Source organism: Bombus terrestris, chromosome 10, assembly GCF_910591885.1.
Source record: "Bombus terrestris chromosome 10, iyBomTerr1.2, whole genome shotgun sequence".
In the NCBI taxonomy this organism is placed as follows: domain Eukaryota; kingdom Metazoa; phylum Arthropoda; class Insecta; order Hymenoptera; family Apidae; genus Bombus; species Bombus terrestris.
The window spans coordinates 4587007-4605328 of NC_063278.1; the positions used below are offsets into that span (position 1 = coordinate 4587007).

Here is an 18322-nt window from a genome sequence, read left to right on the forward strand (position 1 = left end):
CTACTTAGCGCGGAGCTGTCTTATCTTTCGTACGTTTCCCCGTCGAACGATCGTCGACCAATGATGTAAATATGGTTTCTGTTTGTTCTATAATATTTGACAAATAAAGATGAACAGATCGCTTATGTCACTACAATAGGAAACCACATATTAGCCCAGTACTCTTCGCTTATGTATCTTTGGTACGTTGCACACTTCTTTTTAGTTATCTCTGCAAGTGACGTGCATTTTTAACATTCAAGATCTTCTCGTTCCTTCCTTAAACGATTAAGGAAAAACGTGCTCCCTATTTGCAAACATAGTACGTACATTTCGCAATCGAGACGCTGCTTTGTAATTATATTAATTATAAATTATAAATAGATTTGCGCATCTTGTAAGAAAATGAAACGACGCTATCAAGAAAGGTATTGATATTATCTCGAATTTAGACATTCGGTGTTTAAATCGTTAAACATTGATCCGTCTATTGACGGTATCGCGATGTTCCGTCGCGATCGTCAATTCGCAACGCGCTCAGTTTCGAATGTAGCTCGTCGCGAGTCATATCAGAGCTTCCTCTCGTAATTACTTTTTTTTTCAAATAATCGTAAATATCTTATGCACTTGCATACACGAAAAAAAGAGCAGCGCGATCGCGTCGATCGTTATTTCTAGGAAATAAATGAACGAAGCGCTATCGTGACACAATCTGACACGAATTCTTAAAAATCCCTGACACTAAAACGGTTAAATTAGTCAAAAATGTTATTTTCGCGATATTATCATAATGGTACGCTACATCACCTATATCGAAATAAAATAAATTCATTTTTACTATAGCATTTTGGAAGAGAATATAATATTGTACGTGTAACATGGGTTTTTACCATGCGTTACCTCAATGAGCAATAACTGCTTAAGTACGTTACCTGAGGAACGCTTCCAGTTGACAATTTACAGGGATTAAGAATCTTGCAGGAGAATAAGGGTTTTAAGTTTAGAATTGTTCCTTGGGATTATTACGGGTCCGAGTAAATATATTGCAGAAATGGCAAATGACTGGTGGATTATGGTTTATGATAGGGCCGTCACGATACGTAAGACTGTTATTGCAGCGATGAAGAACAGATTTATTATTGGAATATCCTGCTTCGTCCCGAACGACTAATTTCCCAATTTCTAAATCGCTTGCTAAAACGAGGGAATTTTTCGCTGTTAATATAGAGGGTAATCGTAAACATCCGAACAACTGCGTTTCTTGTACTTTCTTTGGCCACCAATAAATTACGACAGCAAAGGGGGGGGGGCATAGTAACCTATCAAAAAAAAAAAAAAAAAAAATTGCAGGATATTTGTGCGAAACACGCACAAATATAAATAAATACGTTCGAATTTCAAATCGTCCTTCCGAATCGCATCGCAAGCAACGTAAGCTCCAGATATCGATGAATCTGGCAAACAAATCCGACTCGCGGGGCTTAGTACACAATCCTGTCTGTGCATAATCGTGAACTGCCGCTTGTGGTCAAAATGCACAGCGAAATGGAATTACGGTGCACGTAGCGGAAAGTGTGGATCAAACGGTAGCGAGAAGATAAGGGTTCGTCGATCGTATGGCGATTTGTTGGAAAAGTCGACAGCTGGAAAACGCGATCTCTCGCGTCCGGCTTCTATGCTTTTATAACGCTTCGTTGAATTTCTTCGTCGATTGTTTGTTTTTCGCCGCGTCTCTCCTTCGTTTTTAATCCTTTTTATAAAAAGGAAAAAAGAAATGAGCGATGATATGGGAGAATCATTTCTTAACAATTAGACGATTATTAATATGATGATGTAAAGACGTAATATAAGAAATAGTACATACAGTGATATGTTGATAAATATTTATTATAATTCTCGCATACGTGAAGCTACTTGGTAGCAGAATAGGGAAACGTGTAATACATGATCAAATTTAATTTAATTTAATACATGATCATCTATCGATGCTTTATACACTCTACGGGTATAAAATCAATCGATTATTTATTTATCAATATACGAAGACATTAAACTAAGTATATGGAGAAGAATTTCAATAAATACGAAATAAACAGTTTGTTTATTAATATGTAAAATGGATATACTTCTAAGACGTACACGAAATTCAGTAAACGAATTGTCTGAATGATAGTTGCCTCTTCGAAAATGTACATGACAATTATTCCTATTAATTAATCGTCCTTAAAGGATGAAAACGAAAATAGAACGAACGCAACAAAATATATTATGAAAGAACTACTATCTGTATATCGTACGCATCGATAAAAGGAATTTTGAATTCTTGACATTTAAATGATCTTAGCACATTTGCGTGCAACGTCCTACACGCTCGATGGTAGCAACTCCTCCATCATGTTACCAGGTATATTTAATATTTACGACTAGCACGACTGCGCCTGTCGCGTTCCTGTTTCCATCTGAATTAACAGAGATGCACGTGACATTATTTATGAATTGGAAACTATCGCTAATAAATTATATCCAATCACAGGAAATCGTATATTTCGGTGTCAACCGACGCGTCACCAGGCGATTAGGACACGGCGCGAGTCGTTCTATTTCAAGTGGAGCAGCTTGCTTAGAATTGTCGCGTCGTTATTGCGAATTTCGTTGGTTCGCGGAAGTACGGAAGAATTTAAGAGTCACGAGTCGAACGTGCAAAACGTTTATTTCACTGATCCTTCGTTGAAAAAGAGACTCTAAGAGAAACTAAACTAAATGATTTTAAGAGTTTAGCTTGCAGTTAATATCTGTGTAGCTCATTTTTTACTTAAAATATTCCCGATAATCTTATCTGATCATCCTGTCTATGACATTGTTCTTAATGGTGAATGAAATATAAATAAATATAAAAATGAAAATTACCCTTGTTTAATCATGAAAGAATTTTTCTTGAAGACATAAAAGCTTGCTCTTAAAGACATAAAAGGTGAAGCAAGAATTCCTGCGAAATAATAAAATGTTGATAGTTCAAATAACGTTTCATTGTGATACAGCAATTAAATACTCTCGATAGTATTTATTAAGTGATTTCTGTCATTATCAATGTCAAAAGCATCGAGAGTCGCAGACAATCGCTTATTTACTCCATTATCTTGTAGAGCACAGAGCGTAGACGATCAACGTACAGCCTTGTTCGTACTTGAGTTCTTCTTTTATCTATCGCTCCGCGACAAATGTCCTGTTCTGTGATCTTCCGTGCGATCAATCGTACGTCGAGCATATCGCACGTGCCTTTTGTTCGACGATTTTTCGTGCCATTTTCGGCCAAATAAACCTACCAGAATATTAAATATAAAATAACGTTTAAAGCGGAAAGTCGAATTATTCTATTGATTCTCTGTTTTGAAATTTTTTACTCTCCGTTCTGAATTCCCATCCATTAGTTCATTTCATCGGTCGAAATGCAGGTTCTTAATTAATCAATTAATCTACTATATGTAAATTGTAACTTTTAGTGGAATTAAATGGAGAATCGTTTCTGGTCGTTGAACATTAATCAAAAATTTTGTAGGAAAAACTTTTTTAATGGAATTTAAATACCGTGGCCAAAAATGATTAAACACTGACAGTAAATATCTAAAATATTTAAGAAGAACTCGACTTTTTTAGAAATACATTAAATTTCGAGATAAGTGAAAGCAGAATGACAAAATTAAATATAAAATGACATATAACTTATCGAAATATAAATATCTCTTTTGAACATAGGTTGCACGTTTGCTTAATATTTTTCAAACGGTTTGAGCAATCGAATTGAATTGTTATTAGTTTCGATATATGTATATGTATAATTTTAATTGCTTAGATATATTATCGATACATGAGGCTCCGATCTTAATCCGGTAATGTGAACAGCTAAGTTGAAATAGATTATATCGGTTAGAATAAATATTCTCGGGACGTATCGTCGCCAATGAATTCTAATAGAGTCGGCACCTATAGCATACATACGTAATAATTCATATTAGATTTAATGCTTAAACGTCTTTTAATTCAGTAAATATGATCGCAGAAAGATAAAAGAGAAATAAACAGGAATTTGTTTGTTTTATACGTAAAGCATCTTAATTTAGATTTCTTTAAGTAAGTAATTTCTAAATAATTGCGACATTTAATTTACCTTATATTTATTTATTTCTCAAATATCACTTTGTCGAAGAAGTTGCTACGAAATATTTATAAAATGTGCCAACTATTTACCTTCTAATTATTTCTTTATGTATTACGTCGCCTTCCTGCAAATCTAAATTTTCATTTTTGCTGCATTTTTAAATGATTAAATCGCCAAAGCGTTCCTGTACCTAGAAAATGTACGAAAGTGTTTCTTAATGGATACTATTATCGAAAGAATCATATTCAATCAGCGAAACAGTAAACTGCCATATATTACAAGATGATGCAACGTCGGATCTCTTACTGCAAATCAAAGGAAAGATTCACACGTACAAGCACGTCTTTTATCTATGGGTGAAATCTTCGTGACATTTGTATGTCGACATTCTCAGTTATTCCATTGTTTGAGAGATAATTTCAACCGCGTGTGCCTTGCAGTTTTCTGTAATAACCATAATGGCGCCAAAACGATTACCTCGTTTAAATTCGTTTTATGACGTAAGGTTTGTTAGATAGGAAAAAGAAAGCGTTGTATTATACTTCGAATACTCGATATACTTTCGCGTATTGCGCGCATTCTGTGCATATTTGCATCTTTTAACAGTAACGATAAATAATATCGAGCGAAGCTGACACTACAGGTAGTTCGTATTGTTCATGTTCGCGCTTCGTTCCGTACAACCACTTCTCCGGGGAATGACGTCACGGAGGAATGCAGCATCGTGATTGGTCGGTCAGCTTGAAGCGTCACGGTCGCGGCGGTGGGGAAAAGAGCGCGCGCGACGAGTTAAAGAGTGGGGTGTCTGCATAAAGAGGGCAGAGCTGTCTCGGCACTGTGCTATTTTCATCGGCGCGCTACTGCTGGCCCAGATTCGTTTCGACCGTCTCGATGCGAGCATCCGAGTTGTCCGTGAGTTTACAGGGCCTCCCGGTTCTCTTATAACATCGTCTACGATTATTCACCAAATATCCAGTTAATAAATCCGATAGTTATTCGTCTTGTCGCTGGTTGACCCCGTTGGCCAACCTCCTACGCGTAAATCTTAAAATCTCAAGATCAGTTAAGTGATTGTAAGCCATGTACATATAAGTGTGTATATATATAATATACATATAGTAATACATATCTCGTAAAGTTGGTGGAAGTTCATCGAACGTATCATATTCTCTGGAGTGAGAGAGAGAAAGGCGTGTTTTTACGACCTGTTCCTGCTACGGAATTATTGCGAGGTGAAATCGTGTACAACACATAGTGTGCATTTACACAGTGTGTGTATAAGATGTGACTACCGGCGTGCATCTTTACGCTGTTTTGTCGAACACACAATCGTGTAACGTGCAAAGCCGCGTCTCACAGGGCTAGGATACAGCTGCTCACCGTGACCAGGCTTGTCCTATTGTCAGATGACCTTAAAGTACGTTTCTCTTGGTTACACTTTTTCTTTCGTTTTCCGATGCCAGAAATGTCACGTGGTCAGATATCTCCATCGAATTATGTATAGTCGATACAAGTGTTCGTATGAAAATAAAATTCTATGATTTTACAATGGAAACGTATTTCGCTTTTTTTCTATTTTTATAAAGAAAACGTAATACACTAAAAACTGAAAGGCAATTTTACCGAAAATACATGCATCTATAGTTTAGCTAGACGTATCGTTAAAACGTATTTATCGTCGCTGCAAGTGAAGCGTAAAGGAAAAACACGATTTGATTAACCATTCGTTTCTTGGAATTTTTTTAGTTCAAACAAAAGTTTCCCGAGAACTCGACTTTCCTTATTTATCAATTAATTAGTTAATAATTTGTCGAAATACGCCTGTCGTACTAACTAAAACTAACTAGAGGAAGAAAAGGAGGAGATACTTGATAATTTTCTGCTTCCAATATTCTCGTTCCAGCATAAGTTTCTTGAAAGCTCGATTTTTCTCATATCGTATCACGCTTTTACGTAGTAAATGATATACATATTCGATGGCTCATTCACGGCTCGTAAACGGCAAACAGGTCGCACGCATTCCTTGGCATTGCGAGCACTCATTAGCGTAAGCGTTGGCAAGCAACGATTATTAAGCGATCTGTGTGTAAATGGAAATGCATTACAACACAAAGTCAATTCCGTCACGCGACTTTTTCCTCTTCTGGCGTACTACGTCTAACGAATGATCGGACGAATGAACGTAATTTATTGCAACTTTTAGTGGCTCTGTTTCAAATCGCGCTCCATATTATCTATATATCGAAAGAATTTCAAAAGTTCGCGCCGTTTAACCTCTTATACGACCGAGTCAAGATTGTATAGAAAATGATCATTTTGCTTGTGTCACTTTCACGTTTAAAGAAATCACAGGAACAGCGTAAAATTGTTTCAAGGTAGAAAGTATCTTTGTTTTGAAATATATGCAGTTTCCTTAAAATAGATGTTGCATATTCGTTTCTATCTTATTTTATTTTTTACGCTATTCCTTCATGATAAATTTATGAAAATAAGCATTTCCTTTTGCAATATCGAGCGCTAATTTCTGTACCCGGACAATGCGAATTTAATAACTTTATAAATGGTGGGATTAATCAATTTGGCTTTCGAGGGGCTCGTTTATCGATCGATCGGACCACGAATTGGTCCAGCATCGAGGCACAATCGTTCCGGCGCGGCATTTCTACTATTTTTATCGACAAGTTTTTCTCTAGGCACGTTGAACTTACGCGTGACCCGTAAAGGCTCGCTACTTAAGCATCGTCGTCTAATCCATACGTATCGTTTCACAAATATGGACGTAGAATTGGACTTCCAAACTTGTTTGAAAGAAACTGAGAATCTCACGATATATACGAAATAATTGGAATATATTAACGGGAATTTCTATGGATATTAACGCGATCGGAAATTCTGAAGATGTTAGAACATTGCAAGTTGCGAAGCTGTTTCGCGATTCTTTTTATCGATAGCGAAATATGATGCACCTAAAAGTACATTGCAAAATATACAGATATTTCATAAACGGGAAGTTTCGAAAAAAAATTACAGACTATTCGTTTATAATAAACAATTACTAGATTTTCATGCAGTTTAGTATCGAAAATCGTTTATGCGTTTTCAACGGTTTTTGCATCTCTGTGCGAACAATAAAAAATATAAAAATGCTTGGTAATTATTTAAATTTTTTAATATATCGGCATCATCTATCTGTCTACTATATTGAATTTCAAAACTGTCATTAACTTCAATAGCTAAAATCTCAATTCGTGCTGTATGTAAGTAACCCTTTATCAGATTTTATTCGTTGGTATTAATAACTTCAAGGTCGAGTTGGTGAGAGTTTAGATCACGTTTTATGCAAATTTATAGAGACTGTGTTTCCCCTTATTAAACGAATCTCTCGAATTTGAGCAGAATGTTAATTTAGATCAGGTTCTGTTGAAACTTGGATAAAATGTTTTCGAAATGGGTCAATGCCTTCGTAAATGTTAGAAGTTTTGCTCGACTTTTAACATATTCGCTGCGAAGTTTCGACGTGACGGCGGCCATCCGATCAACGCGAAAAGTAAACGTTTCTTGTTATTATCGGGCTTGTTATACCGATCGAATTACGTGTTTATTTGTTCGCGTATGTTACAAGCAAGCCATCTATAAGGTATTATCTACACTCTACACGATTAAATTGCCTTACGCAACTCCCCGACGACGGTCTGTTGCATGTGTGTGTTCCTGTTTAAATCTTACGTGCTTTCCGATCATATTATACAGTTATATAGATATTATCAAAAACATTTTCGAATTAAATACATTGAGATTTAAATTGCGAGAGATCGGGAATTCGTCGACCTGGGGAAGAATTTCGGAGAACACGAAAATTCCAACAAATTTAACGCTACGACAAGTTGTTCGTTTTTTACAACTTGGAAACTTGAAAACTTGAGACTCGACAAATTTAGAAACTCGAAAAGGAGGAAACATCGCCTAAATTTCTTTCGTCGTTTACAAGTAACATTATAGTCGAGGAAGAAATTTATGTTTAAAAAACAATTTACGTTTCGAACCTAACTCCTCGTTTTTCGATTCTTTTTTATTTATTTTTTTTTTTTTTTTCTTTTCGACACACATACTAGAGAAAGTAAGTCGCTGACGGAGGATATATTCTTGGAAACCGTGGATAAATGTATCGGATTTCATAGATAACGTGCACTTGAAAGGGATTAGACGCTCCATTATTGAAAATACGACTTGAGCGAACACATCCGAAGCGAGGAACGTACTCCGTCTTTTCGTATCGATGGTTTTATAGCGTTTGCAACTCTTTTTTTAATGCTGGTTCGCGTCATAAGGCGCTCATAACCACCTTTTTGCTATATAAACATGCGTTTACATCACGTAAGCTTGTAAAGAATATCGATTCCCTTTAATCTTTGCTTTCTCTTCTTCTTTCTCTTCTTCCCGCTAACAGCCAGGCAAGCGAATGTTTTATAAATAAACCTCGGTATTTTAGAAGCGTATTATAATAATAGTAATTAATAATAAAAATTACGATAATAAAAGTTTTATAATAACGGTATCGTATAGATCGTATTATTACTTTGATGTTGTTACGATCGTTTCAAAATTAACTTACGACCGATGTTGTCGAGTTACGAGTGACTACAATAGTAAACTGATTAGCTTTAAGGTATATAATTTTGATTCGTATTCTATATCTTGCGCGATAAGCGTATCGATAATATTAATCGCGGAATATGAATTGAAATGGAATACTCTAAAATTAAATAAGTTTACGCAAACTCTTGTGGCCGACCTTACGACCCGACGATACCAATTCAGGGTTAATGTCTCGAATATTTAATCTGCCTGAATAACATACATATATCTTGATATTATTTATTTCAATTCGCACTTTTCGACTATTTTTCTAGATATTCGTGTACTCCTTGGTAATATCTTGTACCCTAGGAAATAGATTAAATTGTTCGTGGTTTTCCAACTCTATTTGAATTTCAATCTATTCGCAGATTGGCGAAGAGATTAGATAAGACGCGTATATTTTTTTTTTTAACGAAATTCAACTCTTATTTATTTATAGTTGAACGTCGTACACTTGTCAGTCTCTGTCAGAAGTCTATTATCTAAATTCGACGAGATTACGTAATCGCGGATGGCGATTTCCATGAAATTAGCATAAAATATTTGGATTTAATGTAATTAGCGGAGAAACTATGAATAAATCGGATAGCGTGGAATTGATGTACGTACTTGACAAGCACGTGTGAGCGCAAGAATAGACTGGCGAAAAGCTAGAAATATTTTGACACAGATTTCAATTTCGCCAGGAAAGAAGAATTTTCATTTCAAAGCGAAACATACAGTTACATTATTTAGACTGCAGTGGAACACTGATGACGTCACAGGAAGGACTCTAATCACGTTACACAATTAAATTCTTTCCTCTGCCGCGTTTTCCACGGAATTTCGACCAAACAAGGAATACGCGACTTGTCACAATCGTGTGACTCAGCCAGGCTGCACGTAAGAAGGATAGAGAAATTATCTTGTCACATAGGCTTCATAAAGATAAATATAATAAAAGAATCGTGCAACGTCTCGCCAATGTCACTCGAATTTCTCGCAAGACCTAATTAAACTGAAAAAGATGTTCCTTTGAATTATACATCACGGATTAGATGCTGGATCCGCGACGCGAGAATTTTATTAAATCGTTTGCTCATAAACTAATCCTATCTGGCAAACTGTAAATTATTCCTTTCGTTCGTTTGTTCGTTTACCCTTGAATTTTATTATATCGCTCGAATTCTTCGATTTGCCTGCGAGTATTCTGCGTTTCCAGATCCACCGTTTCGAGGGGGAAAATAAAAGGGAAGGAAGAATCGAAGAAGCATTATACGATGTAAAATCCAATTACATTAAAGGCTCCTTGTACAGAGCCGCGTTTAGTGCATCTCGGGGCGGAAACGACGAGGCCACCTTGAAGCAACAGACCGAGAACACACTCGGTTACGTAGAAATTAGAGCTGTTACTATGCGACTTACTGGGTACTCGGGTACTCGGCAAGTGGCTGGGAGAACAAAAAAATTAAAGTGTATCCTAGATGCATTTTCAGTCGGACATTTACAACGTAAAGCGTCGCATCTGTCAATTGCTGTGTAAAAAATACAACCGTCGAACGAGCCATTTAATTGAGCGTTAATTCGTTCGTTTGTACTTCAAGTTCGATCAAACGTTCAGACTTGAACAAATTAACCAAGTGGCACGCGAATAATTCCGACGATGGCTACAGTCAAATCTCGCGTTACTCGTATCATGCAGTTCGATTCTTCTAAAGAAAGTAGACATAGCTGGAAAATGTTGAGATCTCTAACTCGAATCTTTCGAAGAGATTAGACGAAGCTGATCCATAAAAAGAAAATTGCACAAATTTAACAGACTAAGAAAAGCGACTACAGTCGCGTAACTTAGATTCTAGCAGTCTACCGGCAGTAATCCGATGACCTAATCAGACCTAGTGATCTAGTGGTCGAGTAAAGGTGCCAAGGAGAAAGTAGTTGAAAATAGTTGGAAAGAAACAGTTATACAACAAATAGCTGTCATTCCTAACGGTGAAGAAATGTCGTTGGAAATATACAGGGTGTCGCTGAACCGGCGATACACAAGTGGAAAGGAGGCGAGTCTGCGTGAGAAGATAAATGGAAAATCTAGAGTGGAATTTGTCCTATCGTTGTCGAGGAAACAGAGTTTGAAAATTCACGCAGCACGCTCGAATTTGGCTAATTATATCGGCGCTACTGTTTTATATTTTCTCCGGGTTAATCGTTTGATTTCTCGTATTTTATTACATAGAATTTTAACGAAGATTATTCGCCGGTTTCACCTAAGAGGCTACCATCAAAGAAAATCGCATCCACGCGTATCGTGAATGGCATTCCACCTCAAAATATATCTTCTTTGTTTCAGGACTCGATAAAGTCAGACAAACGTAATTTAAACGTGGTAATTAAGCGATAAAACTTCAATACTAAAGAAGGAAAATAGAAGAATTATCGTTTGCCACGATTATTAACACGAGATTGTTTACAGAATGAGATTTCCATCGTGATAACGTGTAACAGCTAATACTATATTTCTTATTCTCACAATAATGCGATATCATTGAGCAGTAAAATTCTTCTGCGTGTAAACGCGGATAAAACAATTTTCCCTACAGTTTGTTTGCAACTAACAATCTTTAGCAGTTCGTTAATAAATATTTCTAGACGACAGCATCGTATGAAATATATTAGGTTGTTCGAAAAATGTCTTTTTTCTCGCAAACGTGTTTTTTACAACAATGCACCTCCGTACAAACGTGAAACCTGAAACGTGATGTCTCGGTGTTTATCTCAATAGAACAAAATGGATCGTATAATTCGACAAAACAATATAAAACAAATAACATTTTGCACAAACTTGGAAACTTTTTGGACAACCTAATAAATGAAAAATATATGATTTACTCTCATAAATTAACGTCGCAAGTCCGAAGAAATGGAAAGTTTGGCGAAATCTTTTCCTTTCGATATATCTTTACACGTTTTCTTAGAATTTGTCATTTTAATCGATGACACACGGATACCGCGTGGTCTTGGAAACTTAATAAATCGTCGTGAAAATATTGCCACTCGATCGATCAATTCAGATTCCTCGAATTATCTACCACCGCAAACTGGTTCGCGTAGTTTCTCGTCCGCTTCCGGTGTGTCGCGTTGTCCGATGACATAATTTCCCAGTTGTAGAACCGCCAAACAACTTCGATCAAACGTGCTAGAATTACGTAACTGTTGCTTAGACGGAGATTCTTATCGCTGGAATCGTTCGTGCGAGCTTTTTCTTTGGTTTGCGAGGTGTTCCGTTCGATTTGTATCGACTTTCCGAAAAACAACAACCATTTGAATGATTATTCAGTGAAGTTCAGTGAAAAAGACAGAACAGAGTTTCGATTTCACTGTTTCAATTTGTTATTCGCTTTTCAACGTTGTATTTCTGATCGTATTATTCGCGTAAACAGATTCCGCATGTTCACGATTACCTGCCGAATATTTTTAATTAATCGATGAATAATAAGCGGCTACAGAATATTTCATTCGAAGTGCATTGTTCGACGATAGACAAATATTATCAAATATTTCAAAAATACACGAAGTAATACGAAACGGTATATTCGTATCATAAAAAAGAAGGAAAAATGAAAAGAAGGAAAGAAGCTGATCGAGTAACATTACTCTGGATCGATATCCGAACGAAATTGCACTCTTTTTACAATAATTGTTAACCGTTTAGAGAAAACTGTGAAAACGTATTTCGTATTTCACCTTGTACACTGAGGTTCCATGAACGTTTGAAAATCCCTGTGCCGTGAAAAACACACCGTACAAAGTACACATGGCGTAATATTAAAAGCTGGTAATGTTTGACATTATAGAAATATTTATTACGATAGTATCGCCGAGTTATTTCCTGAAAAAGCCAGAGTGCAGAAAGAAGCGAGAGGAGAAAAAATGTTTCATCCCTGGTACGCTCAAAAGAGGCAATAAAGGTCAATGCAAATTCTCGTGCATCGGTTCAACGCTCTTCGTTCATGAATTTCCGCGAATACTTTAAAAGCGAATTTACGCGCACGCCAGAGATAGAGAGAAAGAGAGAGAGAGAGAGAGAGAAACGAGGGTAAAGAAAAAACGGAGAGAATGAAACGAGAGGGCGAGAAGATCGTGCTTTTTATATTGTCACGCTAAAAATCTCGACTATCGTAGCCAGCTACAAAGGCGACAAAGCTCGCGACGGTCTTGGTATATTTATAAGTATCGAAGCACGAAGACGGGGGAAGATCGGTAAACACGTGCTTTCCGAATAAATATAGCGCGTTCCAAATGTCAGGATCATGTGCACCACGTTGAAATGCGCGTCCCCCCGGAACACGTCGCTGTTCTATCTTTCGAGAATATCAGTAACTTTATCAGACCTAATAATCGATTTCCGATAGATTAGGAAGTTCCTGGAACGTGAATCGATTGATTGATCGAAGTTTCGCAAACATAATGCGGCGGCAACCCTTGCTGTGTTGGGAAAGGAAATTGTTGTTCTTCTCTCAGCGCCTTAACAAAGTTTATCGTGCAAGCTCTATGACTAAAATGCTGTTGTTTCGAGCTTTCTGATAAAAAAAAAAAAAATTGCATCAAGCGGGCAATTCGAAAAATCGTTGTCGCGTTTTTTCAAAACGCACGCCTTTGATTGGAATTGGCTATATTTTCGAAAGTAAATATTTGGAAAGTTGCAGATTTGCCAAAGTTAGAACGATTCGGTGAACGCGTTTGGTGCTTAAAGTGCAGTTCGTACGTGCAACAAGTTTGCAAAGCGCGAGAGGCGCGGCAAGTTTGATCCGTACAAAGTTGAGAGATTACTCACGGTGTATGTAATTTTAAGCGCTGACCTCGTGCCGGGTTCAAGTTTCGGCGTTCTCGTATTTCGAGATATTTTTTGAGAATTGAAACCAGACACGCTGCGATAATTTTTGGGACATTTGCTTGGGTGATTTTAGCAAACCTAAAATATGCCATTCGTTTGTGATAAATTGCTCCTGATCTGTGAAATTTTGGGAAATCGTTATCACATTACGAGAAGGAAGAACAATTGTTTCCTTGTATAGTAACGAGCTCTCTGGTTCAAACGTGCGAAATTTAATTTAGAGATATAACTCTGCTTCTACATTCGAATAATTTTGCCGATATATTTCACAGTGTATTAAGAACAAATTAAATTGTCGAATAAATTCGGTTGTAACACAGTGTAATAAAAGTTCAAGGTTTTACAATTTGATGAAACTCGATCAGACGGTGAGATACAAATTTCTAAGTTTATCGCCGAAATGATCTTCGAATTCGATTGATTTGATCGATTTTTTATTTCGTTGGTATATCGTCTACTCAATTACATTTACGTGAATGAATCAACTGTTCAAACAGATAAAGTCGCGCATATTTCGTACGTAATAAATAATTATTTCTGGAATAGAGATTATGTACTTTTATCAGCGAAGTGACTCATCTCTGATAGATTTGTTCCAAGCTTTACTAGCAAGTGCTTCCAAGAATCTGTAATGACTAGATACTTAATATACTTGTCGTCCGATTATATTCTATTTCTATCGCGTTGCTTAATGTCGCTAATATCTTTGCTTTATTTTTTCCGCCAAGTTCTATCTTAATCGATAGTAACTAACGTTCTTTTAAAATTATCCTCGGTTATCTTTCTTCTGAAGCGAATATCGAAAACTGGAGGACTTAATTTCGCTTTTCTCGCTGTGATTAACCTTCTACTCGATTCTAATCTTGGATCTCGCACACTATCTTGATATACGCGGCGAACTCGTTTATTTTTCGCACGAGCAAAACGCTATAGAGTACAATGCATATCTTGAAAAAAAAAAAAAAAGAAAGAGAGAAGTGGGGAAAGGCGCCGATAGACCGAGCACTTGGAGAGTTAATCTAACTCTGTTGTCGCGCTGGTGTCTCCGCTTCGACATTTTTACGATCGTCGTTCTCTCATCGAGCTTATCTGTACGATCGCAAAGGTGAAACCGAAACCTCCAAGCCAATATTTTGTCAGCGTGCCGTGCATTTACGATTTTTTGCAAGTCTAACGTAACGCTTTCTCATGGCCACGAACACGATTCGCCCGATTCTTTCGTCCGGTCGAGAGAAATACGCGTTTCCACGATATTCTAACCTCTTTGTTACGATTCTTACGTCGCTAATATTAGGAATCTTAATGGGTACATATTTGACGAATATTTTGCAACTTATATCGTACAGAGCAGAGAATAATAACATCGAAACGTGATAATGGAGTAGCATTTACTTTTCTCATAAGTAAACTGCAGAAACTTGTGCAAATTCATGCTTCTACGAATGGATATAATTAAAGAAAATGAAGCCTAGGGCGGAGAATATGACTTTACCTATTTTATTATAACGAGCACCATACTTGCCATGTTTTACGTACTTCTGCAAGGTTCATTTATTTACGTTATACGCTTCTTGTTTCCTTTTTCATTTTTTCTTTTTCCTTTTTACACTCTCAAATCTCTCGCAAATGTATAAAGAGCTGCGTTCTAGTCGTGAGATCTCGTTCGCAACAGCAACACGTTCTCCGCGCTAATAGAGCTATCGAAGCACAGTATCGCATCCGCGTTTCAAATAATTCGCTCTCCCATTGAACCGGCAGAAAATTTCCTTTCCATAATAGACGATCGCTGTTTTCTTTCTTATTGCCTGATAAACTCGCCGGCGATAGATGATACGCGCGATGACTCTTGACCCGCGATTTCTCTTGTCTCGCGTTTATTGTTACACGCTCTCGCGTACAGTAGAGACTCGCGCACCGGCTGCCATGTCGCGATAATTAACAATGAATTTCCTTGTTTAGCGTACGATCGAGAGCCGTTCTGCAACGGTGACTTTCTCGAACGAGAATCGGCGCAAAATTGTGGAAAGTCGCCCCGGGTTTCGTATCTCGTAGCAACAGCAAATTCGAATCGATGATCGTGCATCGGCGTTTTCTCCTCTGTTTCTTTCTACAACGATTTTACAAGTAATAGTGAATTCCCGTTTCTCTTCTTCTTCTTTTCTTTTCTATCGGTATTTTCTGACTGCATCGTAGAAATTTATTTAGTCTGCTAAATGTTACAGCGACTAGGTATTTCAGTTACTTGAAATATTCTATGGAACTTTTGTATTTTTAAATTTTTTAATACATGCAATTTTTGCATTAAACGTTTCCTTCTTAGATAACTTGACCGCTTTCGAGTATATTAAATATGTAATCTGGTAATTTTGTTGGTCTTTGCTGTAATATCGTGGACGATACGTCGATATCACGAACAATCGGTTGTCGTAATATTGTTTTATGAATATTGTCATGCTATTATGAATAACTGAGCTTAAAACGTTAACGCTATTGCTATATTAATATCTATTATCATGCGAAGCATTTTATTCTAATTTTACAATCAATCTTCTCATCGTTTAAATGCATCAACAGGTGGATTCACCACAGAATAGTCTTAGATAGTGTGACACGCGATACGTATATCCTAAAAGCATAAAACTCCAACAGTAAAACAAAGAACGAAAGGAAGTTGCTTTGAAATTATCTCATCATTTATTCGCCAGTTTCCTCGAGTATTTTCAATTGCTAAATAGCATTCAGATTATAAGGAAATTTTGCGTAACGAGTAAATTCATAATATTCGCAACTTCAAAATATTCTAAAGACATTTCAACAATGCAACGTATTAAAAATTTATTTAGCTTTTGCCGTGAAAGTACCTAAGTAGACACTATATATTTGTTACGAATATAATAAATATAAATATACAATTATAAATACGATTATATCACGATTGTAATTGTAATTAAAATTGTAATGCTATTTCGATCTAACACGCAAAATAGGCGAAATTAATTTCTCCCTATGTTTAGTTTATTTAATAGTATTCGCAAACGTTTATATTTCCACGAATATCCAGTCTTGTTATAAATAAATAGTTAATGGGAAAACTACAATTATTACGTTGATTGTGAAATTACTATGAATAATAATGATGTTTGTGGTGCAATCTTAACGGTACAGAGTAAACGTTCATTGTTCTGTAAATTAATTTCGCCGGAAACAAAAGCCTGTTCGAAAGAGAAATTTTATTTCACATTTTCAAAAGAAATATCTTCCCTTTCGGTTCGCCGCTATCCATTAAAAGAGAGTGTCGTGAAATTATCGCATAAAATTGCCCGTACGAATTCTATCGCAAATTTCATTTCTAATAATACTAATAACGTTGGTTTCTTATAGCTAATTTCTTACGAACATATTATATTTCACGAACTTTCCATTTATTCGTGTCATTGATTTCTAACTGAAACGTTAATTGGCCTTATGTGCCCAATAACACGATAAACGTTTTACATCTGTATTTTCGAGCTATCGCGGGGAGACGCGGTCGTTAGAATACGCGTCAACGGCAGTCGTAAATTCCCGCTACGATTAGAATAATCGACACCACGAATAGTTCGATCCCCGTATTTCGGTTAGGATAATAGGGGTAGTTGTTGTGGTATAACACTGTGATTCACAGAGTTATAAAAAATATATACTTCCAACACTTTATACAATCACACAAAGTAGTAACGCCGTTGGTTAAGATACAGATAACGAAGAGAAGGATTATTCTTAGATGAGAGAGTTAGAGCTGTAGGAGCTGTCGGACTTCAGGATACTGTGAGAGCCATAGGAGACTCTAGGCTGTGTAGACACTTGAGAGTGCAGGACGGAGAGTGGCGGACATAGAAGACATACGGAGGGACCTGGGAATCCCAACGGTCAAGGAAGAAATTAGCAGATACTCGGAAAAATACAAATCAAGAATAGCAACACACCCAAACCGGCTAGCTGCGGAAACGTACAAAACCATAAACATGGACAGAAGACTAAAAAGGAAGCACCCAGCAGACCTTATAAATGACATAATCTAGCAAACACGAGGATGGTACCCCGCTGGGGGTAGCCACCAACGTGCTAATTTAACTGTTAAAAAATTCCACCAAATGTCCAAATTGGACAAATTGTGAATTTCAATAAATAAATAAAAAAAAAAAAAAACTTTGAGAGTTGTAGGAAACTCTGAGAGATATAGGAACGGTGAGAGTTATGGGGAATGCAGGAACTCTAGTCACCGTGAGAGACGTTGGAAAACTCTGAAGTTTTATTCTAATGTGAATACGGAGGAAAGCTCGGTATGGGTGTGCCCTTTGAACGAAGAACGCGGATTCGTTGCTTACATTTTTAGTTAGGAAAGTGAGGGCAATGATCCGCGATGCCGATTGGTTATGACCAATGTTAGGAAGGAAGAGAGGAGGTAGAAGCCTCCTACTAACTTGGGTCCTAGGCGACATTGTTTATAGGGAAACTCGGATTTTCCGTTAGGTAGATCTCCGCTTTTTTCGTTAGGCTACTACCCGATTTCTCCGTAATTCTTAAGAGCACGTAATAAACCCAAGGACCTTTCTAAAAACCGGCCGAAAACACTTCTAGAATTAAAAAGTCTTTTCGGGCAGCAGATTGACTTAAACCATGTGTGCGAACAATGCAGT

General features: G+C 36.8%; 1 protein-coding gene across 3 annotated transcripts in view; it reads left to right on the forward strand.

The window, feature by feature from the left end:
* The window catches only part of LOC100648104 (PRL-1 phosphatase), an 87282-nt gene that overhangs the window by 56229 nt on the left and 12731 nt on the right, over positions 1–18322 (forward strand). The window contains exon 1 of one of the 3 annotated variants that reach the window (XM_012312695.3): positions 4968–5047. The exons of 1 other annotated variant lie outside the window; for it this stretch is intronic. The gene's annotated coding sequence lies outside the window, so the exon portion shown is untranslated. One more of the 3 variants, XM_012312693.3, reaches the window with a different exon arrangement.